Source organism: Lontra canadensis, unplaced genomic scaffold (genome assembly GCF_010015895.1).
Source record: "Lontra canadensis isolate GAN:19392208 unplaced genomic scaffold, GSC_riverotter_1.0 scaffold47, whole genome shotgun sequence".
Taxonomy (NCBI): Eukaryota; Metazoa; Chordata; class Mammalia; order Carnivora; family Mustelidae; genus Lontra; species Lontra canadensis.
The window spans coordinates 13,656,660-13,676,082 of NW_022631041.1; the positions used below are offsets into that span (position 1 = coordinate 13,656,660).

The following is a 19,423-nucleotide window of genomic DNA, read 5'->3' on the forward strand; positions in this document are numbered from 1 at the left end:
TTTATTTATTTATTTGACAGACAGAGATCACAAGCAGGCAGAGAGGCAGGCAGAGAGAGAGGGGGAAGCAGGCTCCCTGCTGAGCAGGGAGCCCGATGCGGGGCTCGATCCCAGGACCCTGGGATCATGACCTGAGCCGAAGGCAGAGGCTTAACCCACTGAGCCACCCAGGCGCCCCTCCCATTGTGTTTTAATAATGAAGCCCCTATAACTTTAAAATGTTTACATTATTCTCTTCTTTTCAAGCAAATATATGGAGCCCAAAGCAGTAAAGCCGTGATATGATTTTAGTTTAAAAGTCTGAAGAAGAGAGCATTCAAACAGCTGAAGACGTAGTTTCATCACAACGCAGCTGGCTGTTTTTAGTGTGACGATTTGGTTTTCTCACACCTGAACGTTCTTTAAATCGATCTACTGCTGCTGTAGGTGTTTGGGGCTAAATTGGAGGATCAATATTCATTATCATCTGTGGAGACTGTCTCTCATTTTACCCTGATGTAGAATAGGTCAGGAGAGGAAAGGAACAACAGCAAAACCATCCAGGCAGGGGAAGGGGAAAGAGATTGATGAGCCATGGAAGCAAGGAAGGGACATTAGACAGTTTGCTCCTGGAGCTCATGTAAACCAACAATGGAAGAAAAAAATGTGAAAGTGAGAAGATGGAGGGAGAACTATGGAGAAATCAAGTGACACTTAAAAAGTTAAGTTTCACTACTAAGTTGGTTGAACAGGTAAGTTTCCTCTCCTTGATAAGTAAGGGAAATGAACTCTCATATACTCAAGAATAGCTGGATATTTTGATATATATTTCTTTATTTTTTAAGATTTTATTTATTTATTTGACAGAGATTCCAAGTAGGCAGAGAGGCAGGCAGAGAGAGAGGAAGCAGGCTCCCTGCTGAGCAGAAAGCCAGATGCAGAGCTCCATCCCAGGACCCTGGGACCATGACCTGAGCCGAAGGCAGAGGCTTTAACCCACTGAGCCACCCAGGCACCCCTCTGATATATATTTCTAACATGTTTCCTCTGCACATGTTGTAGACGACTAGCTGCAGAATCTGGTTGTACAGCTGTAACTCTTTTGAAGATAACTGATTAAATGAGTAAATAGCATGCCTTCACAGCTGTATAGGATTTTATGATTTTCATTCAGTAAATCTAATCCCACTTAATTTTCCCAATGATGTGAGTATAGCAGGCATTTGTTCCACTTTCCAGGCAAGGAAACCATAGATGGCAGCTTGCCAAGGACACCTAACCTCTAATTTGTTGATCTAAGACTCCAACTTAGATCCAGGGTGTTTCCCATCAAACTGATAACTGACTGCTATCCACAAAAAAAATCTAGTTGCCCTTTTAAACCCTAGCTTTATCTCTGTGCCACAGGGTGGACCACTCTGCACCTGGTCCTTCAGTACTCTCCCTCCCCACTGCAGTTCACCATACCAGGGCGGGGGTTCCTGTGGTCACTATGTCTCTATCTTTCCTGCCTTTCTGTATGTATTCCCTCTACGCTTTGTTGTACAGAAGCTGTTTAGTTAGCCCTCCGTTTTTCTTCAGGAGCAATTACTCTATACGTATAAAGAACTGAAGAATGAAGAAGGGGAGTTCAGGGTCTTCCTATGTCGGATCTTGGACCCAGCCTCTCCCTACAATCCACTCTTACTTTCCATTAACATGGAGCAGAGCCAGGTTCAGTCACCCTCTCTCTACTTACCTTTCTTTATGTTTCCCCAAGGGGACCTGCTTGACCACTGAAAGATGAAAGCTCACACCTCATTGGCTAGGTTAGCCTCACGGCCTCACCCAACATCAAGGAGCCAGGTTTTTTTTTTTTTTAATCTTATGGAATAAATGACATCTGTATATTGTAGCAGTCTTCTCTACTATTGAAATGTAAATGATTGACATTGGAAAATTTATCCTAGGTGAGTGAAGTCGAAAGTTGAAACTTATCCACAGCAATAGTTTGATGAAAAACATTGGTAAGTATCAGTGATTAACAATAACGGTTATTAAAAAAACATTTTAAGTGTCTACCATGCTCTAGATAGTCTTCTATGTGGCTTATCCTACAACAACCCTATGAGGTAAGTGTTAATACTACCACCATTTTTTGATGGGTAAATTGATAAAGGAGGAGATTACTGAGTACCTAAGGTCAGAGAGATAATGTGAACCCAGGAAGTTAAGCTTCAGATCTCATCTTCCTAACCAGTAGGTATATTACTTCAAAATCAGGTATGTAAGAAACAAAATTACTTTAGGTCTAGTTTCTACTCATAAACTAATAAACAGTCACTCCTAAAATGCCGTGCTTCATTTAATTTGGGCATATTTACATTTTGCTCCACAACAACCCATGGCCAGAAATGCTCAGGCAAATTAGAACAGAAAGGTGATTTGAGTTACTGCAGACACCCAATTTAGATAATTAAGACTTCCCTATTATATTTTGCTTTGGATATGCAAGAACTGGCTTTTGCAGAATATATAGGTTACTTTGAAAAAACTTGGGAAATACTTCTTATCAAAAGCTAAAGTTTATGGGGAGAGATAAAAATGTTCATCTATCGTGTCAGTATTTTCTTTATCATTTCTGGCATCTTACCTGTCTGGATTTCTGATGTAACAAGTGGATCTGTGGATAAGTTTCAACAAAAAGCCCTGGACTCCTACCCCACACCTGCCAACCCCCAGAAAGGCTCCACCCAACTGCCTGAGCTCCAGCTCCTCATCCCACCAAGGCAGCCCCAGTTCAGCAGCAAACACCAGGATACCCTTGGATAGTGTCTATCACTGCCCCAGCCGTTTCACCAAATCACTGCAGGATACACCAGACCCAGACCCACCACAGCTCCAGATGACTTACCAGAGGACCTCCTCTTTGAAGCACTCCAAGACTTCCCAACCTGTACCTGCTTCAGCTCTAGCTGTCCTGCTAGGGCACTGTCTGCAGGGAGTATCCTGGAACCACAAGGTATATGCCTGGCTTCAGCTCTTGCCATCCTGCCAGGAACCCCCCTGCACAGAGTGCACCAGGACAAACTTGCCTATGCCTGCTTCAGCTCCAGCAGTCCCACCCATGTGCCCTATGGGCAGAATTCCCTGAAACACCCCCCACCCAGGCTGCACCCACTTCATCTCCAGCAAGGGTGTCCCCTGTGAGGAATGCCCTAAAACCCCATGGCCTGAGCCCACTTCAGCCTCAGCCCTCCCGCCAGAGTGCCTTGTGTGTGGAGCGCTCTGGGAAGTACTGGCCCATGCCCACACTGGCACCAGCCATCCTGCCAAGAAGGCTCTGATGCAGAATACCTTGGCACTCCAAGCTGGCCAAAACCACCAGACAAATGCAATCTATGTAAGGGACATTCCCATAAAGCCAGTCCTTCAAGACTAGCAGAAGTAGCTGTTCTGTCTAATTCAGAGAAAGAAACACAGAAAGTCAGACAAAATGAGAACACAGAGAAATATGCTCCATACTAACGAAAAAGACAAAACTCCACAAAGAGAACAGATAAGCTTACTTAATAATAAGTAGTGAAAAGAAAGGCCATATGTACCCCAATGTTCATAGCAACAATGGCCATAGTCGCCAAACTGTGGAAAGAGCCAAGATGCCCTTCAACAGCAAATGGATAAAGAAGATGTGGTCCATATATACAATGGAGTATTATGCCTCCATCAGAAAGGATGAATACCCAACTTTTGTAGCAACATGGACAGGACTGGAGGAGATTATGCCGACTGAAATAAGTCAGGCAGAGAGAGTCAATTATCATATGGTTTCACTTACTTGTGGAGCGTAAGGGATAACATGGAGGACATTAGGAGAAGGAAAGGAAAAGTGAATTGGGGGAAATCAGAGGAGGAGACAAAGCATGAGAGACTATGGACTCTGAGAAGCAAATTGAGGTTTTGGAGTGGAGGGGGGTGGAGGGGTTAAGTGAGCCTGGTGGTGGGTTTTAAGGAGGGCACAGATTTCATGGAACACTGGGTGTGGTGCATAAACAACGAATCTTGGAACACTGAAAAAATAAAATTAAATTAAAAAATTAAATTAAATTTTAAAAAAGTTCAAAGTAATGGTCATAAAGATGGGCTGGAAAGAAGAATTGATGAATTGATGAATTCTGTGATCATGACCCAAGCTGAAGGCAGACACTTAACTGACTGAGCCACCCAGGCATGCCCAAAATATAGTACTTTTAGAAAGGGTTTGAACTTAAGCAACCAGCACTTTCATATAGACTGCTCTATACTTAGGATCCTCTATATGAAATTCATGGTAACCATAGCCTAGAATAGATAGCCTATAATAGATTTAAAAAATAAAGTGAAAGAGCTCCAAACATAACTAAAAAGAGCTATCAATTACAAGGGAAGAGAGCTACAGACATAGAGAAGAACAGAGAACTACAAACATAAACAGAAATCAATGAAGAAAATGGCAATAAGAACACACTTGGTCAATAATTACTTTAAAGGTAAATGTTCTAAATGCTTCAATCAAAGGAAATAGGGTGACTAAATTGGTTAAAACACAAAAAACAAAAACAGGACCCATCTATGGCCTGCCTACAAAAGGCTCACTTCAGACCTAAAGATACATGCAGATTTAAAGTAAATGGGTGGACAAAATTATTCCATGCAAATGTAAGTAAAACAAAACAAAACAACAACAACAACAACAAAACAAAAAACAAAAAATAAAACCTGGGTAGCAATACTTATATCAGACAAATAGACTTTTTAAAAAGACTGTAACAAAGGACAAAGAAGAGCATTATATAATGATAAATGGATCATTCTAAAAATAGTATATAACAACTGTAAATATCTATTCACTTAACATATGTGCACCTAAGTACAAAAAATGAATTAACAGACATAAAGGGAGAAATTGATAGATACAATAATGTAGAGGACTTTAACACCTACTTACATCAATGGATGGATCATCCAGACAGAAAATCAATAGGAAACAATGTCTTTGAATGACACATTAAACTAGATGAAAACACATATATACCTCAAGCAACAAGAAAAATCTCAAACAATCTAAACTTATACTCAAAGGAACTAGGAAAAGAAGAATAAAGCTCAACTTTAGAAGGAAAGGAATAGAAAGGCCAAAGAGAGAACACTGAAATAGAGAATAAAAAATAGGAAACGTCAATGAAACTAAAAGCTGATCTTTGAAAAATAAAATCAATAAACCTTTAGCCACACTCATCAAGAAAAAGAGTTTTGCTTCTTCCTTGCTGATTTGGATGCCTTTTATTTCTTCTTGTGTCTGAATGCTGTGGCTAGGACTTCAAGTATGATTTTTTTTTTAAGATTTATTTATTTATTTGAGAGAGAGAGAGAGAGAGAGAGAGATAGAAAGTGGGGGCAGGGGGAGAGGGAGATAGAGAGTGACAGAGTCCCAAGCAGACTCCATGCTGAGCATGGAGACTGACACGGGGCTTGATACCACAACCCTGAGATCATGACCTGAGCAGAAACCAAGAGTCAGAGGCTTAATTGACTGAGCCACCCAGGTCCCCCGAGTATGATGTTGAATAGAAGTGATGAGAGAGAGGACACCCTTGTCTTATTCCTGACTGTAGAAGAAAAGCTCTCACTTTTTTCCTTATTGAGGATGATATTACCCGTGTGTTTTTCATTTATGGCCTTTATTATATTGAGATATGTTCCCTCTAAACCTAATTTGTTTAGAGTTTTTATCAAGAATGGACATTGTACTTTGTCAAATACTTTTTCTACATCTGTTGAAATGATCATAGAGTTCTTATCCTTTCCTTTATTGATGTGTTGTATCATGTTGATAGGCTTACCAATACTAAACCACTCTTGCAGCCCAGAAATAAATCCCACTTGACTATGGTGAATGATTTTTTCATGTATTGTTAGATTTGGTTTGCTACTTGTTTACTGAGTTATGTTTGCATCTGTGTTCATTAGGGATATGAACCTATAGTTTTCTTTCTTAGTGGTGTCTTTATCTGGTTTTGGTATCAGGGTGACGCTGGCCTCATAGGATAAATTTGGAAGTTTTCCTTCCTTTTCTATTTTTTTAAATAGTTTCAGAGGAATAGGTATTAACTCTTTTTTAAATGTTTGGTAGAACTCACCTGTTTATCCATCTGGTCTTGGGCATTTGTTTGTTGGGAGTTTTTTGATTACTTGTTCAATTTTTTTGCTGGTTATTGGTCTGTTCACGTTTTCTATTTCTTCTTTTTTCAGTTTTGGTAGTTTATATGTTTTTAGGAATGGATCCATTTATCCCAGGTTGTCCAATTTGTTGGCATATAGTTTTTCATAATACTCTCTTACAAATGTTTGTAATTATAATTGATTTCTGTGGTGGTTATTATTTCTCTTCTCTTACTAATGATTTTATTTATTTGGGTCCTTTCTTTTTTCTTTTTGATAAATCTGGTGAGAGGTTTACCAATTTTATTAATTTTTTCAAAGAATCAGCTCTAGTTTCATTGATCTATTCTATGTGGGGTTTTTTTTGTTGTTGTTGTTTTGTTTTGTTTTTAGTTTCTATGTCTTTTATTTCTGTCTAATCTAATCCTCATTGTTTCTTTCATTCTGCTGGTTTTGGACTTCATTTTTTTCTTTTGCTAGCTCCTATAGGTGTAAGGTTAGGTTGTTCATTTGAGATTTTTTTTCTTGCTTCTTGAGGTAGATCTATGTTGCTATATGCATCCTTTTTTTTTTTTTTTTAAATGCATTCCTCTTAAGACAGGTTTTATTGCATCCCAAAAGTTTTGGACCATTGTGTTTTCATTTTCATTTGTTTCCATGTACTTTTTGATTTCTTCTTTGACTTCCTGGTTGACCTATTCATTGTTTAATAGCATGTTGTTTCACCTTCATGTATTTGTGATCTTTCCAGACTTTTTCTGGTGGTTGATTTCTAGTTTCATAAGCTAGAATGTACAATGGAGAAAAGAGAGTCTTTTCAAAATATGATGTTGGGAAAATTGGATAGCTACATGCAAAAGAATAAAAGGGCCAGTTTCTTAACTATATAGATAAAAAACTCAAATAGATTAAAGACCTAAATGAGCGACCTGAAACCGTAATACTCCTAAAAGAAAAGATAAAGAATAATCTCCTGAACATCAGCTTTAGTAACATATTTATGACTATGTCTCTTTAGGCGAAAGAAATAAAAGCAAAAATAAACTATTGGGACTATATCAAAATTAAAAGGTTTGCACACAGAAAAGGAAACCATCAACAAAACAAAAAGGCAAACTACTGAATGGGAGAAGAGATTTTTTTTTTTTTAAGATTTTATTTATTTATTTGACAGAGATCACAAGTAGGCAGAGAGGCAGGCAGAGAGAGAGAAAGGGAAGCAGGCTCCCTGCCAAGCAGAGAGCCTGATGGGGGGTTCGATCCGGACCCTGGGATCATGACCTGAGCTAAAGGCAGAGGCTTTAACCTCCTGAGCCACCCAGGTGCCCCAGGAGAAGAGATTTTCAAATGATTTATCCAATAAGGGGTTAATATCCAAAATATATGAAGAATTTATACCAAAGTCAGCACCAAAAAAGAAATCCCACAAAACAACTAAAACCACCCACCAAATAATTGAATTAAAAAATGGGCAGAGGACCTAAATTGACATTTTTCCAAAAAAGACCTACAGATGGCCAACAGACACATGAAAAGATGCTCAACATCACTAATTATCATGGAAATTCAAATCAAAACCACAATGAAATATTGCTTTATACCAGTCAGAGTAGCTATTATCCAAAAGACAAAAAGTAAGTATTGGGTAGGATATGAAGAAAAAGGAATCCTTTGCACTGTTGATGAGAATGTAAATTGGCACAGCAACTGTTTGGAAGTTTGGAAGTTCTTTAAAAAATTAAAACTAGAAATACCATATGATCTAGTAACTTCACTACCAGGTATTTACCCAAAGAAAATGAAAACACAAATTAGTTTGAAAAGATCTGTGCATCCCATGTTTATTGTTGGTATTATTTACAATAGCCAAGAAATGGAATTGACCCAAATGTCCATTGATAGATGAATGAATAAAGAAGACATAATATATATGTGCAATGGAATATTACGCAGCTATAAAAAGAATAAAACCTTTCCACTTGCAAGATCATTAATGGACCTTAAGGATAATATGCTAAGTGAAATAAGTCAAGTAGAGAAAGATAAATACCATGTGGTTCCGCTTATATGGAAAATCATTTAAAAAATTGAACAAAGAAACCAAACAGAAACAGACTCATAAACACAAAGAACTGTGGTTACCAGAATGGGAGTGGGGTTAGGGGGTTGTCAATGAGCAAAATAGGTGAAGGGAATTAAGGGGTAAAAACTTCCAGTTATAAAATAAGTAAGTCACAGAAATGAAAAATACAGCAGAGGGAATATAGTCAATAATACTGTAATAACATTGAATGGTGACAGATGATTATTACACTTATTCTGAACATTGTGTATGTTTAGAATTGTCCAGTCAGTATGCTGTGCACCTGAGCTAATATAATGTTGTATATCAAGTATACTTAAATAATAAAAAAATTAAGTGGGTTGTAGGCTTCTACCTTCTTCAGACAACTAAGAAAATCAGAGAAATTTGTATTGGAGGCTTTACTTAGTATTATCAGTCAGGGTTCTGCAGAGAAAAAGAACCAAATATTATATACATAAAGAGTGACAGATTTATGAAATTGGTTCATACTATTGTGGGGACTGGCAAATTGAAATTTGTAGGGCAAGTCAGTAGGTTGGGAACTTAGGCAGGACTTAGCATTACAGTTTGAGGCAGAATTACTCCCCTGGGAAACTTCAGTTTTTGTTCTTAAGGGCTTCAACTGACTAGATGAGGTCCACCCACATTATTGAGGGTAATACACTTTACTTAAAGTCTGCTGGTTATAATAAATGTTAATCACATCTACCTAATGCCTTCAAAACAGTATCTGTACTGACATCTGACCAAACTACTAGGCACCATAGCCTAGTCAAACTGATGCACAAAACTGACCCATCTGTCCCTATAACTCATGTCTATCACTTATCACATATTCATAATATGCTCCAACCAATAAAGTTAGCTTAAAGAAACAGTAAGTGTCCTACATCCTATTTTTTTTTCTGATGTACTCCAATAATACCTCCAAGTTACCTTGAAATCTTGATGGTAGCTCAACACTCTGATGTCAAAATTTCCTCATACCATTTAGACTTGGGGTTTGCTCTTCTCTGGACATTTCATGTAATGGATCATATAACACTGGTCATATGGCCAGTACCCCAACTTTAATAATCTGAACACTCAGGGAGTGGAGGAGATTCTGACCCTAAAATGAAGTACAAAATTTCCTGTTGTCTTTCTTGTGATTTTCTCTAGGAACTAAAAATAATGATGACTTAAGACATGATTTCATGTAACCTTTCCACAATCTGACATCTCCTTTCTGTGGATGGATGTTTATAACAGCTTTATTCATAATTGCCAAAACTTCGAAACAACCAACATGTCCTTCAGGAAATGAATGAATCAACAAACTGTGGTACCTCTAGACAATGGAATACCATTCAGCACTAAAAAGGAAACTAGCTACCAATCCATGAAAAGTTAAACACATATTACTAAGTGAAAGAAGCCAGTGTGAAAACGCTACAAAGTGTGTTTGACATACTGGAGATTCTGGAAGAGGCAAAACTATGTAAATAAAAAAACAATCGGTGGTTGGATGGGTGATAACTAGACAGAACACAAAGTATTTTTAGTGCAGTGAAAATATTGTGGGTGGTATCATAATGATGAATACGTGTCATTATATATTTGTCCAAACCCATAGAATGTACAACACCAATAGTGAACCCTAAGATAAACTATTTTGGATGATTATGATGCATCAGTGCAGATTCATCAATTGTAATAAATGAACCACTCTAGTTGGGGATGTTGACAATGGGGAAGGTAATCCATGTGGGGGCAGAGGGTATGTGGAAGACTTCTGTACTTTCCTCTCAATTTTTCTCTGAACCTAAGGCTGCTCTAAAAAAAATTAGGCTTTTAAAAAAGTACACAAACTGCTGTCTACCTATCTATCACTCTCCCCTTGTTCACATTAGACTCACCTCAATTTCTAGATCCTTCCTTCTGTTTCTAAATAACATTAAGATAATTTTTTTCCTCAGGGATTTTGCCAACTGTTTGCCTTCTGGTTGGCATGCTCTTTCTCCAAAATTCTAAATGTCTTTTTGTTTTTATCCTTCATATCTCAGATGAGTTCTTAAACATGCCTCTAAATTATTCCTTTCCCTCTCAGATTAGTCATTCATATTTCATTAACTCACTTTATTTTTGTACTTATTGCTACCTGAAATTATCTTATTCATTTCTTACTCATCTGTCACTCCCCCCACCTGTACCCTCCTCTAACTCCAATGTAATTATCAATGAGCTTTGAGACTTTATTGTATCCACAGCTGTATCCTGGGACCTAGAACAATGCTTGTTAATTAGTCAGTGTCTAAAACTATTGGTTAAACCAATACATGTGGCAACATTCCATTCTTGAAAAGGAGGAATGTGGCATTAGCTGCTCCTCAATGGGGGATGAGTAGAGTAGATCACAAATGTCCAAACTTTCTCACTGAATATGGAGAAATCTTGGAGGGTCATCATTGAATATAATCATTGCCATCTTTGAAGGTTTATTTTGCTAATAATTAAGCAACCCTTTTTGCAACTGTGTTAGAACATGGACAGCCAGGTCAAAGCCTATGGAAAATATTGAGGCAGGCAAAATATATATTATTTGTCTTTAGTTCCTCTTTGTGTGTCATCTTCTTATCTTTCTATAACCAGTTATCTTTTAACTCCAGGTCCCCTACTGATTATTGTAACTGTTCTTTTTATCAGTGGAAAATTTCTCTGATAAATCCCTATGAATATTCTTGACTTTAGAACGTTATTCCCTGTAAGAGAATGGGAAATTTATCCCCTTGGAGCATTATATATTATTAGATGAGCAATCTCTGCTCTCAATTTTGCCTGAGCAATAAGTCCTTGATAAAATTATGGAAGGCACTCTATATATGAAGTTAGGTGAACTAGCTTCTTATGTTACTGATGCCAGAAGCTATTAAGATAGTCTTTTACTTACTTTTGGAGGACTTGGTTTATTCATAAATAAGATAGGAAGATTAGACTAGATTATCACTAAGTTCATTTCAACTCTAAAGTAAACGCTAATATAATTTTTTAACATAACATTCATATGCCCTTATTAATCTTATTTGCAGTCACTATTAAATTTTAAAGGAATTAGTAAGTGTTAAATATTTGCGACTACAGTGGATATAATAAACTAAACCTCTGAAAAGCTGCAAAAAGCCGCCAAGGGAAAAAAAAAAAAAACAAAACAAGAAACCAAAAACCTCCAGAGAACAAAAGCCTGAAAAACCAGTTTCCACAGAGCCCAGACCCTTGAGAGGGGGCAGGACAACTCAACCCAAGCAAGTCTGACTGAAAAACCATGGGGCAGGCCCCTCCCCCAGAAAGCGGGCAGAATGAGAGGACAACCACCACAGTTCCCCATAAAACTGTAAAACCCCAGTATTGGGGAAAAAAATATATTAAGCTCCCAGTATTGCCATAAAACCTGTATATTTCATAGATGCAATTTTTATTTTTAATTTGTTCCCACTATTCTTGTTCTGTTTAATTTTTTTAACCTACTTACCATTACAATTGGAGGTTTAATACAACATATTCCATAATAACCTTTTAACTAGAAATTTTCATACATATACCTGTATTTTTCTTTTTCTTTTCTATTTACTTTCTTTAATATACCTATAGAAATAAGCTTCAAGGTAATCGTCTTTCCCTAATCAATACTACCCCTAGATATAAACCAGTTTTGATCTCCCTTTATCTCTGGAAAGTTGAATCCTTTAACAAAGATACCAAGATACACCCAGGAAGAATCAAAATAAACTTTCTCGCCCACATTGAGGATTTAGAACCACCCTCCCATCTTTTTCTTCTGTCAGTGTTTCTGTGTATTTGTTTTTGTTCTGGTAGTATATAAATCTTATCCTTGGGGTTCATTTTGGCTGGGTTCTTTTTTTTTTTTTTTTTTTCTTGTCATATACTTTCGTCGGTCTTTTTGTTTGTCTGTTTTTGTTTGTATACCTTATAAATCTTACCTTTAGGGCCCATTCTGCCTGGGTCTTCTCTTTTTTTTCTGTGTCTTTCTCTCTCTTTTTTTTTTCCTTTCTTTTTGGTGGTGACTTCAAATTGCTCAGAAGCATTCCAGAGGGCAACTTGCCTGGATCACAGTTGATACATTCAGCTACACATCCCTCAACCATCTCTCACCAAAATGACTAGGAGAAAGAATGCCCAACAGAGGAAAAACTCAGAGACTGTGCCCTCTCCATCAGCGCATGGACATAAACAGTATGTTGGAAAGGAAATCCAGGGTAACAATTATCCAGGCAATGGCTAGGTTGGAGAAAACCATTAATGACAACATGGAATTAATTAGGGCAGATGTGAATCCCTCCCAGGAAGAAGTTAAAAATGCTATCAATGACATCCAATCTAATCTAAATATTCTAATAACAGCTAGGGTAACCTAGGTAGAAGATAGAATTAGTGATCTAGAGGTCAAACTGATAGAGAAAAAGGATCAGGAAGAAGCCTGGAACAAACAGCTTAGAAGCTATGAAAACAGAATTATGGAAATAAATGACACCATGGAACATTCCAATGTCAGAATTATTGGGATCCTTGAGGGGGAGGAGAAAGAAAGAAGACTAGCAGATATAGTTGAACAAATTCTCCATCAAAATTTTCCCAATCTGGGTAATGGAACCAGTTCTTGTCCTAGAGGCAGAAAGATCACCCCCCAAGATCAATGAATATAGAAAGACCTCGAGACACTTGATTGTGAGACTGATGAATCATAATCTTAGACAAGAGCTCTTGAGAGCAGCTGGGGGAAGAGAGTCTTTATGTACAGAGGACAGTCCATCAGAATAACGTCAGACCTGTCCACAGAAGCCTGGCAAGCCATAAAGGGCTGGCAAGACATATTCATTGCACTAAATGAGAAGAACATGCAGCCAAGGACACCCTATCCTGCAAGGTTGGCATTCAAAATGGATGGAGAGATAAGGAGCTTCCAAGACTGGCAAGGTTTAAAAGAGTACGTGACCACCAAGCCGGCACTCTAAGAAATATTATGGGGTTCTATAAATAAGAAAGAACCCAAGAGTGTCATAGTAAGTTATTGAAGAAACCCAAAATTGTTTCTGATAATTTTTCAGCATGAATAATTATTCTTCATTTAAAGAGGAGATTTCTATCTGTGCATTCATCTTCTAATTTCATTATTATCATTTTAATAAATTAGATTTAGAGCATTGCAATTGCTATTTTAAGGCATTCAATTAGGGAAGGGACATGTTGAGAATACATCACAAATCTGTGATGAAAAGACATTGTATTATGCTCCCTAAAAAAATCAGTTTTTAGTTATTTTCTATGAAGAACTCTAAGAAGTTCAAAATATACTATGATTGCATGAATCATACAATGGGATGGGAGCAGAAGCAAAATTAAAATTCTACTTTAGATTTGAGAACTAGTTTACCCAAGGTGTCTGATATTGCCTATGAGGATTTAGAAAGTAGTATCGCCTTCATTATCTCTGCTTTGATATGGGTTTGGCATCAGCCTTCAGATACTGAAAATACTCATCAGATGTGAGACAATAAAATAGAGTCTAGAAAAAGTGACTGCATTTTAGAATAAAGAAAATATATTTTATATCCTCAGATCCTCATAAGGGAGTACTATGGAATGGATTCCTACCTGACTGAACACCAGGCTTCTGAACTAGTCCATTCCTTGAAATTAGATACAAGAAATTTCAGTTAATTTTGTTTTTATTTTTTAATTTAAGGGGAGAAACTTATTTAATGCATAACTACTCTTTTATATTGTTACCAGCATATTTACATGTATGTGTTTATTACACACACACACACACACACACACACACATATATATATAATTAAAATAGCAGGCATGAAACTTTATTTTAGAAGCTGGACTTGTTAGAGAGAGAGAGAAACCACAAGAAATGTTTAATGAGCATTAATGAATGATCAACCACCTTTCTACCACAAAGCTGTGTATATGAGTCTTTCTCGTTCTCCAAATGCATAGTTAGAATAATACTCTATTTCAATGACAATTATGGCAGTCTTCATTTTTTAAAAAAGATTTACTTATTTTAGAGATGGGGGTGGGGGTGGGAAGGACAGAGGGAGAGAGAGAATCCAAGCAAACTCTGAGCCAAGAGCAAAGCCCAATGAAGGGCTTGGTATCATGACCCTGAGATCCTGACCTGAGTTGAAACCAAGAGTCAGATGTTTAACCAATGGTACCATCCAGGCACCCCAACAGTCTTAGTTCTTTTAACTCCACCTATCTATATATTTTTTTAAATTTTCATTTTATTTTAGTTTTTCAGTGTTCCAAGATTCATTATTTATGCACCATACCCAGTGCTCCATGCAGTATGTGCCCTCCTTAACACCCACTGCCACCTATCTGTATTTTACATAGTTGGCTGCCTCTAAATCCAAACTGGGGCTAGTCATGCTTCTAGGACATAAATGGTCAAAAGACATTTAGAAAGCATTGGGACAGGAAAAGCAGACAGAAGCAATATCTCCTTGACATGAACAGAGAGTGGTGTCTCAGAAAACAGTGACAAGCTGGATAGCTTAAATAACATTGGTGCACTTAAGACGCAGCTTGTCTTATTTTCAGTTGGGTGCTGGGTGAACACAGCACAATGAGAGCCTGACACTGCAGGACTGGCCATCTCAATTGCATTTTGTGAATGCAAAATACCGCAAAGAGCCCCATTTTGTTGACATTTTACTATAAGGTAACAGTAGTTTTCAAACATAGGACTAATCAAAGACAGAGTGATAATTTATTATTTTATATGGGAAGAAATGTTTGACATGAAAGGGAAGCAGTTCAAAGCAAATTGAAAATTACCTGAAAATAGTAATGTCCAAGGACAAAGAAATGAAAAAGCAAAACCAAGACCAAAATGGCTTTTGAAATTCTTAGTATGTTTCTGAACTATCACAGAAAGATAAGGCTAGGACAGTGAAATAGAAGTTGAACAATGGAAATAATTAGAAGAAAAACTGTTTCATTAAAGAATAAGGTGGTATGGTATCAGTGAGATCACAAGTTGAGATATCAAAGCGTATATGTGGAAAAGATTCATAGATATTTAAGGCATAAGAATTAAGATTAAATTAAATATGAAAAGAGGATCTCTTGGTTTCTGTGTATTGCAAAATCTCCTAAAATGACATTTAGGATTAAGGATTAAATAAAATGCCTGAGTAACTTGTAGTAAGGGATAGCATATACACTATTGCATTACTCATGAACCATGGAAACCTATTATTATGTCCCATTCAGAAGCAAGACCTTAATCTCATGTAAAAATTATATTGGTGATAGTACAGAGATAGGTTTTTCTTTAGATAATCTGCTATTTCCAAGAGCCCTCTAAAATACTGGGTCTATATGTGAGCTGTAAAAAGGGATTTAATAAAATCTCCATTAAACCTTTAAGACTGTTGGTTCTCTCTGTTGATAAAATGAGAAATCTTTAAATTCCTTCTCTATAAAACCTTCCAGAAAGCTCTAGCTAGTGACTTTGCCACCTTTCGAGTTTGAGAGCTTTACAGTCTTCAACTAATCATGCACTCTTAGGAGTAAGCCCAAATTAGGCATTTAGAAAGGAGCTTTTTAAGAGAAATAATACAAAATTATAAATACAAAATGAAGCACAAGACCTCAGAGGTAGATGAGGTGTCCTGAGACTTACACTTATTATGGTTTGAGGTAAAGCAGCTCCCATGCTGTAGCCTAAGGAAACTAGATCCTTTGTTCTCTGACTTTTATTATAACAATAATTTATGGAGTAATTTATGGAGCAATCTGCGTTATTCCAGAATTGTACGTAAACCCTCAAAGCTAAGGGCAATGGATGATAAATATCCTAAATTCTTAATAGAGTTCCTAGGTATGTCCATGGAGATTTACTAAGAGATAACCAGGTAATCCTTTGACCACTTTCTCCCATATTCTTATAGGGGAGCCTTTGTAAGACTAGGTTAGCAATTTATTATGGAGGTTTTTGAATGAAATTTATAGGACGAGAGAGGTGTTGTTTTTTTTTTTTTTAAGATTTTTATTTACTTATTTATTTGATCAACAGAGATCACAATTATGCAGAGAGGCAGGCAGAGAGATGGGGGAAGCAGGCTCCCTGCTGAGCAGAGAGCCCGATGTGGGGCTCGATCCCAGGACCCCGAGATCATGACCTGAGCCAAAGGCAGAGGCTTAACCCACTGAGCCACCCAGGCGCCCCAGGACAAGAGAGTTCTGTGGGCTTTTCCACCAATCAATCCATGTTGGAAGGGGATCCAAAAGATTGGAGAGATAGGTATCTGATATCCTGGCTAGATATTTGCTACCTGTTGGTATTCAAACATCCGCCTATGCTTTTCCTGGAGCTGAGCATTGAAGAATTCTTAGGAAAAGCTCACATATGTGCTCATGAATTAGAAGGATAAAATGAAGAAAGAGGTTACTTAGAGTAGGCCCCAAGGGTAATAATTGAAGAAGCTACACTATCACTGTTTGGCATGGCAAAGATACATGGGTTTTGGTGTTCTAAGTAAACTAAAGTTTTTAATACCTGAAAATGAAACCTTTCAGGTTCTCCAAAGTGACCATAAAGGGTCATCAAACATGAGAAAAGGTGACCTGGACTGTCTGCATGTTTCAAGGTCATAGTGGAAGAAAGATAAAGTTCTTTCTTATCAATCCTCCATGTTCTTGTAGTTCAATAAGAGAGTTATAGTTACTTAGAAGTCATGTATTTTTACGTTATCTTACATTGAGTTGGTAAACTCCTTGGAGAGAATTAAGTTTATGCTTATTTATATTTCCTGTACACTTGATATAGTGCTTTCAGTATTGTATCTGCTCCATAAACACTGATTGATTACTTAAACCTGTGCTTTCTTCATCATCAGATGAACATTAAGGAGATGAGGGGTAGTTTTCAGAAAACTGGCTTAGCCCAGACACACAGCTAATTTCCTGCATTTTGTATCATTTTGCTGAAGTAAAAATGCTTTCACAATTCTGGAAAGTCAGCATATTTCTATTCCTTTCAGGCATTTTGAATATACAGCAGTGAGGGGTTGTTACCTACAATCCAACCACTGCTGAATAATGAAATCCATATGTACTCTCCACCAGGAAAACTCAAATTTTCACTGAACTTTTCCATCATCTGATTCCTAGACATAGAAAATGAATTGCTAATAATAATGCAATTATGTCCCAGCTTTGAAATGTCAGCTATCAATTTTTCTTTAGCACCTTTTCAAATGTGATAGTGTCTCTCATTTGAACCAATTCCTCCACTCTTCTCAGCTAACATGACTTCCTTTGATGACAGTTCAGTATTGTTTTGAAACATTCAGCACATGTTTTAAATAAGGAAAATGTCATGGTTCTTATAAAATCATTAAACTAAAATCATAAGAATTCTTCAGCACATCAAAAGAAGGAGCTCAAATAGGATCTTCTAAAGATGACCCCAGGACATCTTTAGTGAAGCCAGAGGGTTCATCTATCCCTGGCCATTTTAACCTAAATCGTATTACAGACACTGCAGTTTCCAACATTGCACACATTTTACACATATTTTAGAATGTTAATATATTGTACTTTTCATCAAAGCTATACAACCAACATTTGGAATGCAATATTAGATTCTTTAATAAATGGGGGGCCTGTGTGGCTCAGTTGGGTAAGCTTCTGCCTTCTGCTCAGGTCTTGATTCCAAGGTCCTGGGATCAAGTCCCTCTCTGCTCAGTGGGGAGTCTGCTTCTCCCTCTTCCTCTGCCTCTCTCTCGTCCTCATGCTTGCACTCCCTCTCTCTCACACAAATAAATAAATCTTTAAAAAAACTCAATCATCACATGAAGTCTCATGAGCTATTGACATTGTACATGGAGGTCTCTGTGGAGACTGACTAAATCAGCATATCAACGATCAAACATGAACTGTGAAGAGAAAGCTCATCTGAAGCCTTTCTACAAAGGGATTGTTTGCAATAAAATGAGTAACTTATTTTTGATATCCAAAATTTGAAGAAATCATAATTTCTTAAAACTGGTTTATCATAATTTAAAAAAATATTTGTACACACCACTTTTTTCTATACTTGAGCGTCTTTATATTCTCCCCGGTCAACTTTTTGCAGTAGGCTGTGTCCTGCTACACAACAGAATTGAGTCCTCTTGGCCTTTTAGCTACTCAGGTTCTCTTGTTCTCCAAATATAATCCTGGCCTCACTAGATATATCATTTGAGAAGTTTGTCTTCTTTCATATGTAAAGGACTTTTCTTTCTGGTGGGTAATTGATATTGTCATCTTATTTGGTGAACAAACTGTAAAATCAGAGACTTAATCCTCGAAGTGTTTTTCCTGCTCAATCAACAAATCATACCAGCCAGTCACATGGCTTCTGCTCTTCTGTTCTTGAAAACCATTGGAGCCCAATCTGACTGGACATAACAGATCTTTCATTGCTCAAATAGCCTTTGACTTTTCCATGGCATTTCTTGTAATTTCCATCTTTCTCAATGAGAGAACCAATCTCCTGGTTCTCTGGAAGAGAGCTGGAAGTCCCCAGCTCTAGAGCACAGATATTTTTATCTTCATAGGTCTTCAGAGAACTCATATCCATATATCCCTTACAGGAGGCTGGAGTTTTCTTCTTCATGTCTTTCCTGCCAGTCCAATCTCATCATTGAATAAAATCTTTGAATGACAACTCTGTTTCTTCCTGATATTTAACCTTTGTCTCTGCCCCAAAGTCCTGAGCACTGACAATCACACTATCCCAGAGCAGACTCTTCTCAAGGGGCAGGGGGTGAGGCCAGATGCCCAGAGTATCGCCTGCTCTTAAGTGCCCTTCTCCCAGAATTGATCTCTTTTCACTTCCAAAATTCAGCATAGTCATCCATTTTTACTTTTCTCTATGAAATATTTTATATTAAAATTATATAGAGATGATATATTAGATGATATTACATGATTATATAATTTGATTATTAGTTGTGGTACAACTAATATAAATGTAAAGATAAGTGTAAAGATAGTGAAATCTGCCTCTTACAGAACTAAATCCCAAAAGATCACAAGGTAATTGCTTTCTAGCTTTTCCCCATAAACTCATTCACACAAAGAAGGGAAGACCATTATCTCAACACCATTTGA

The 19,423-nt window shown here is 37.2% G+C and overlaps 1 pseudogene; it reads right to left on the reverse strand.

The window, feature by feature from the left end:
• The window catches only part of LOC116876711, a 30,017-nt pseudogene extending 11,091 nt beyond the window's left edge, over positions 1-18,926 (reverse strand).
• Positions 18,927-19,423: the final 497 nt, after the last annotated feature.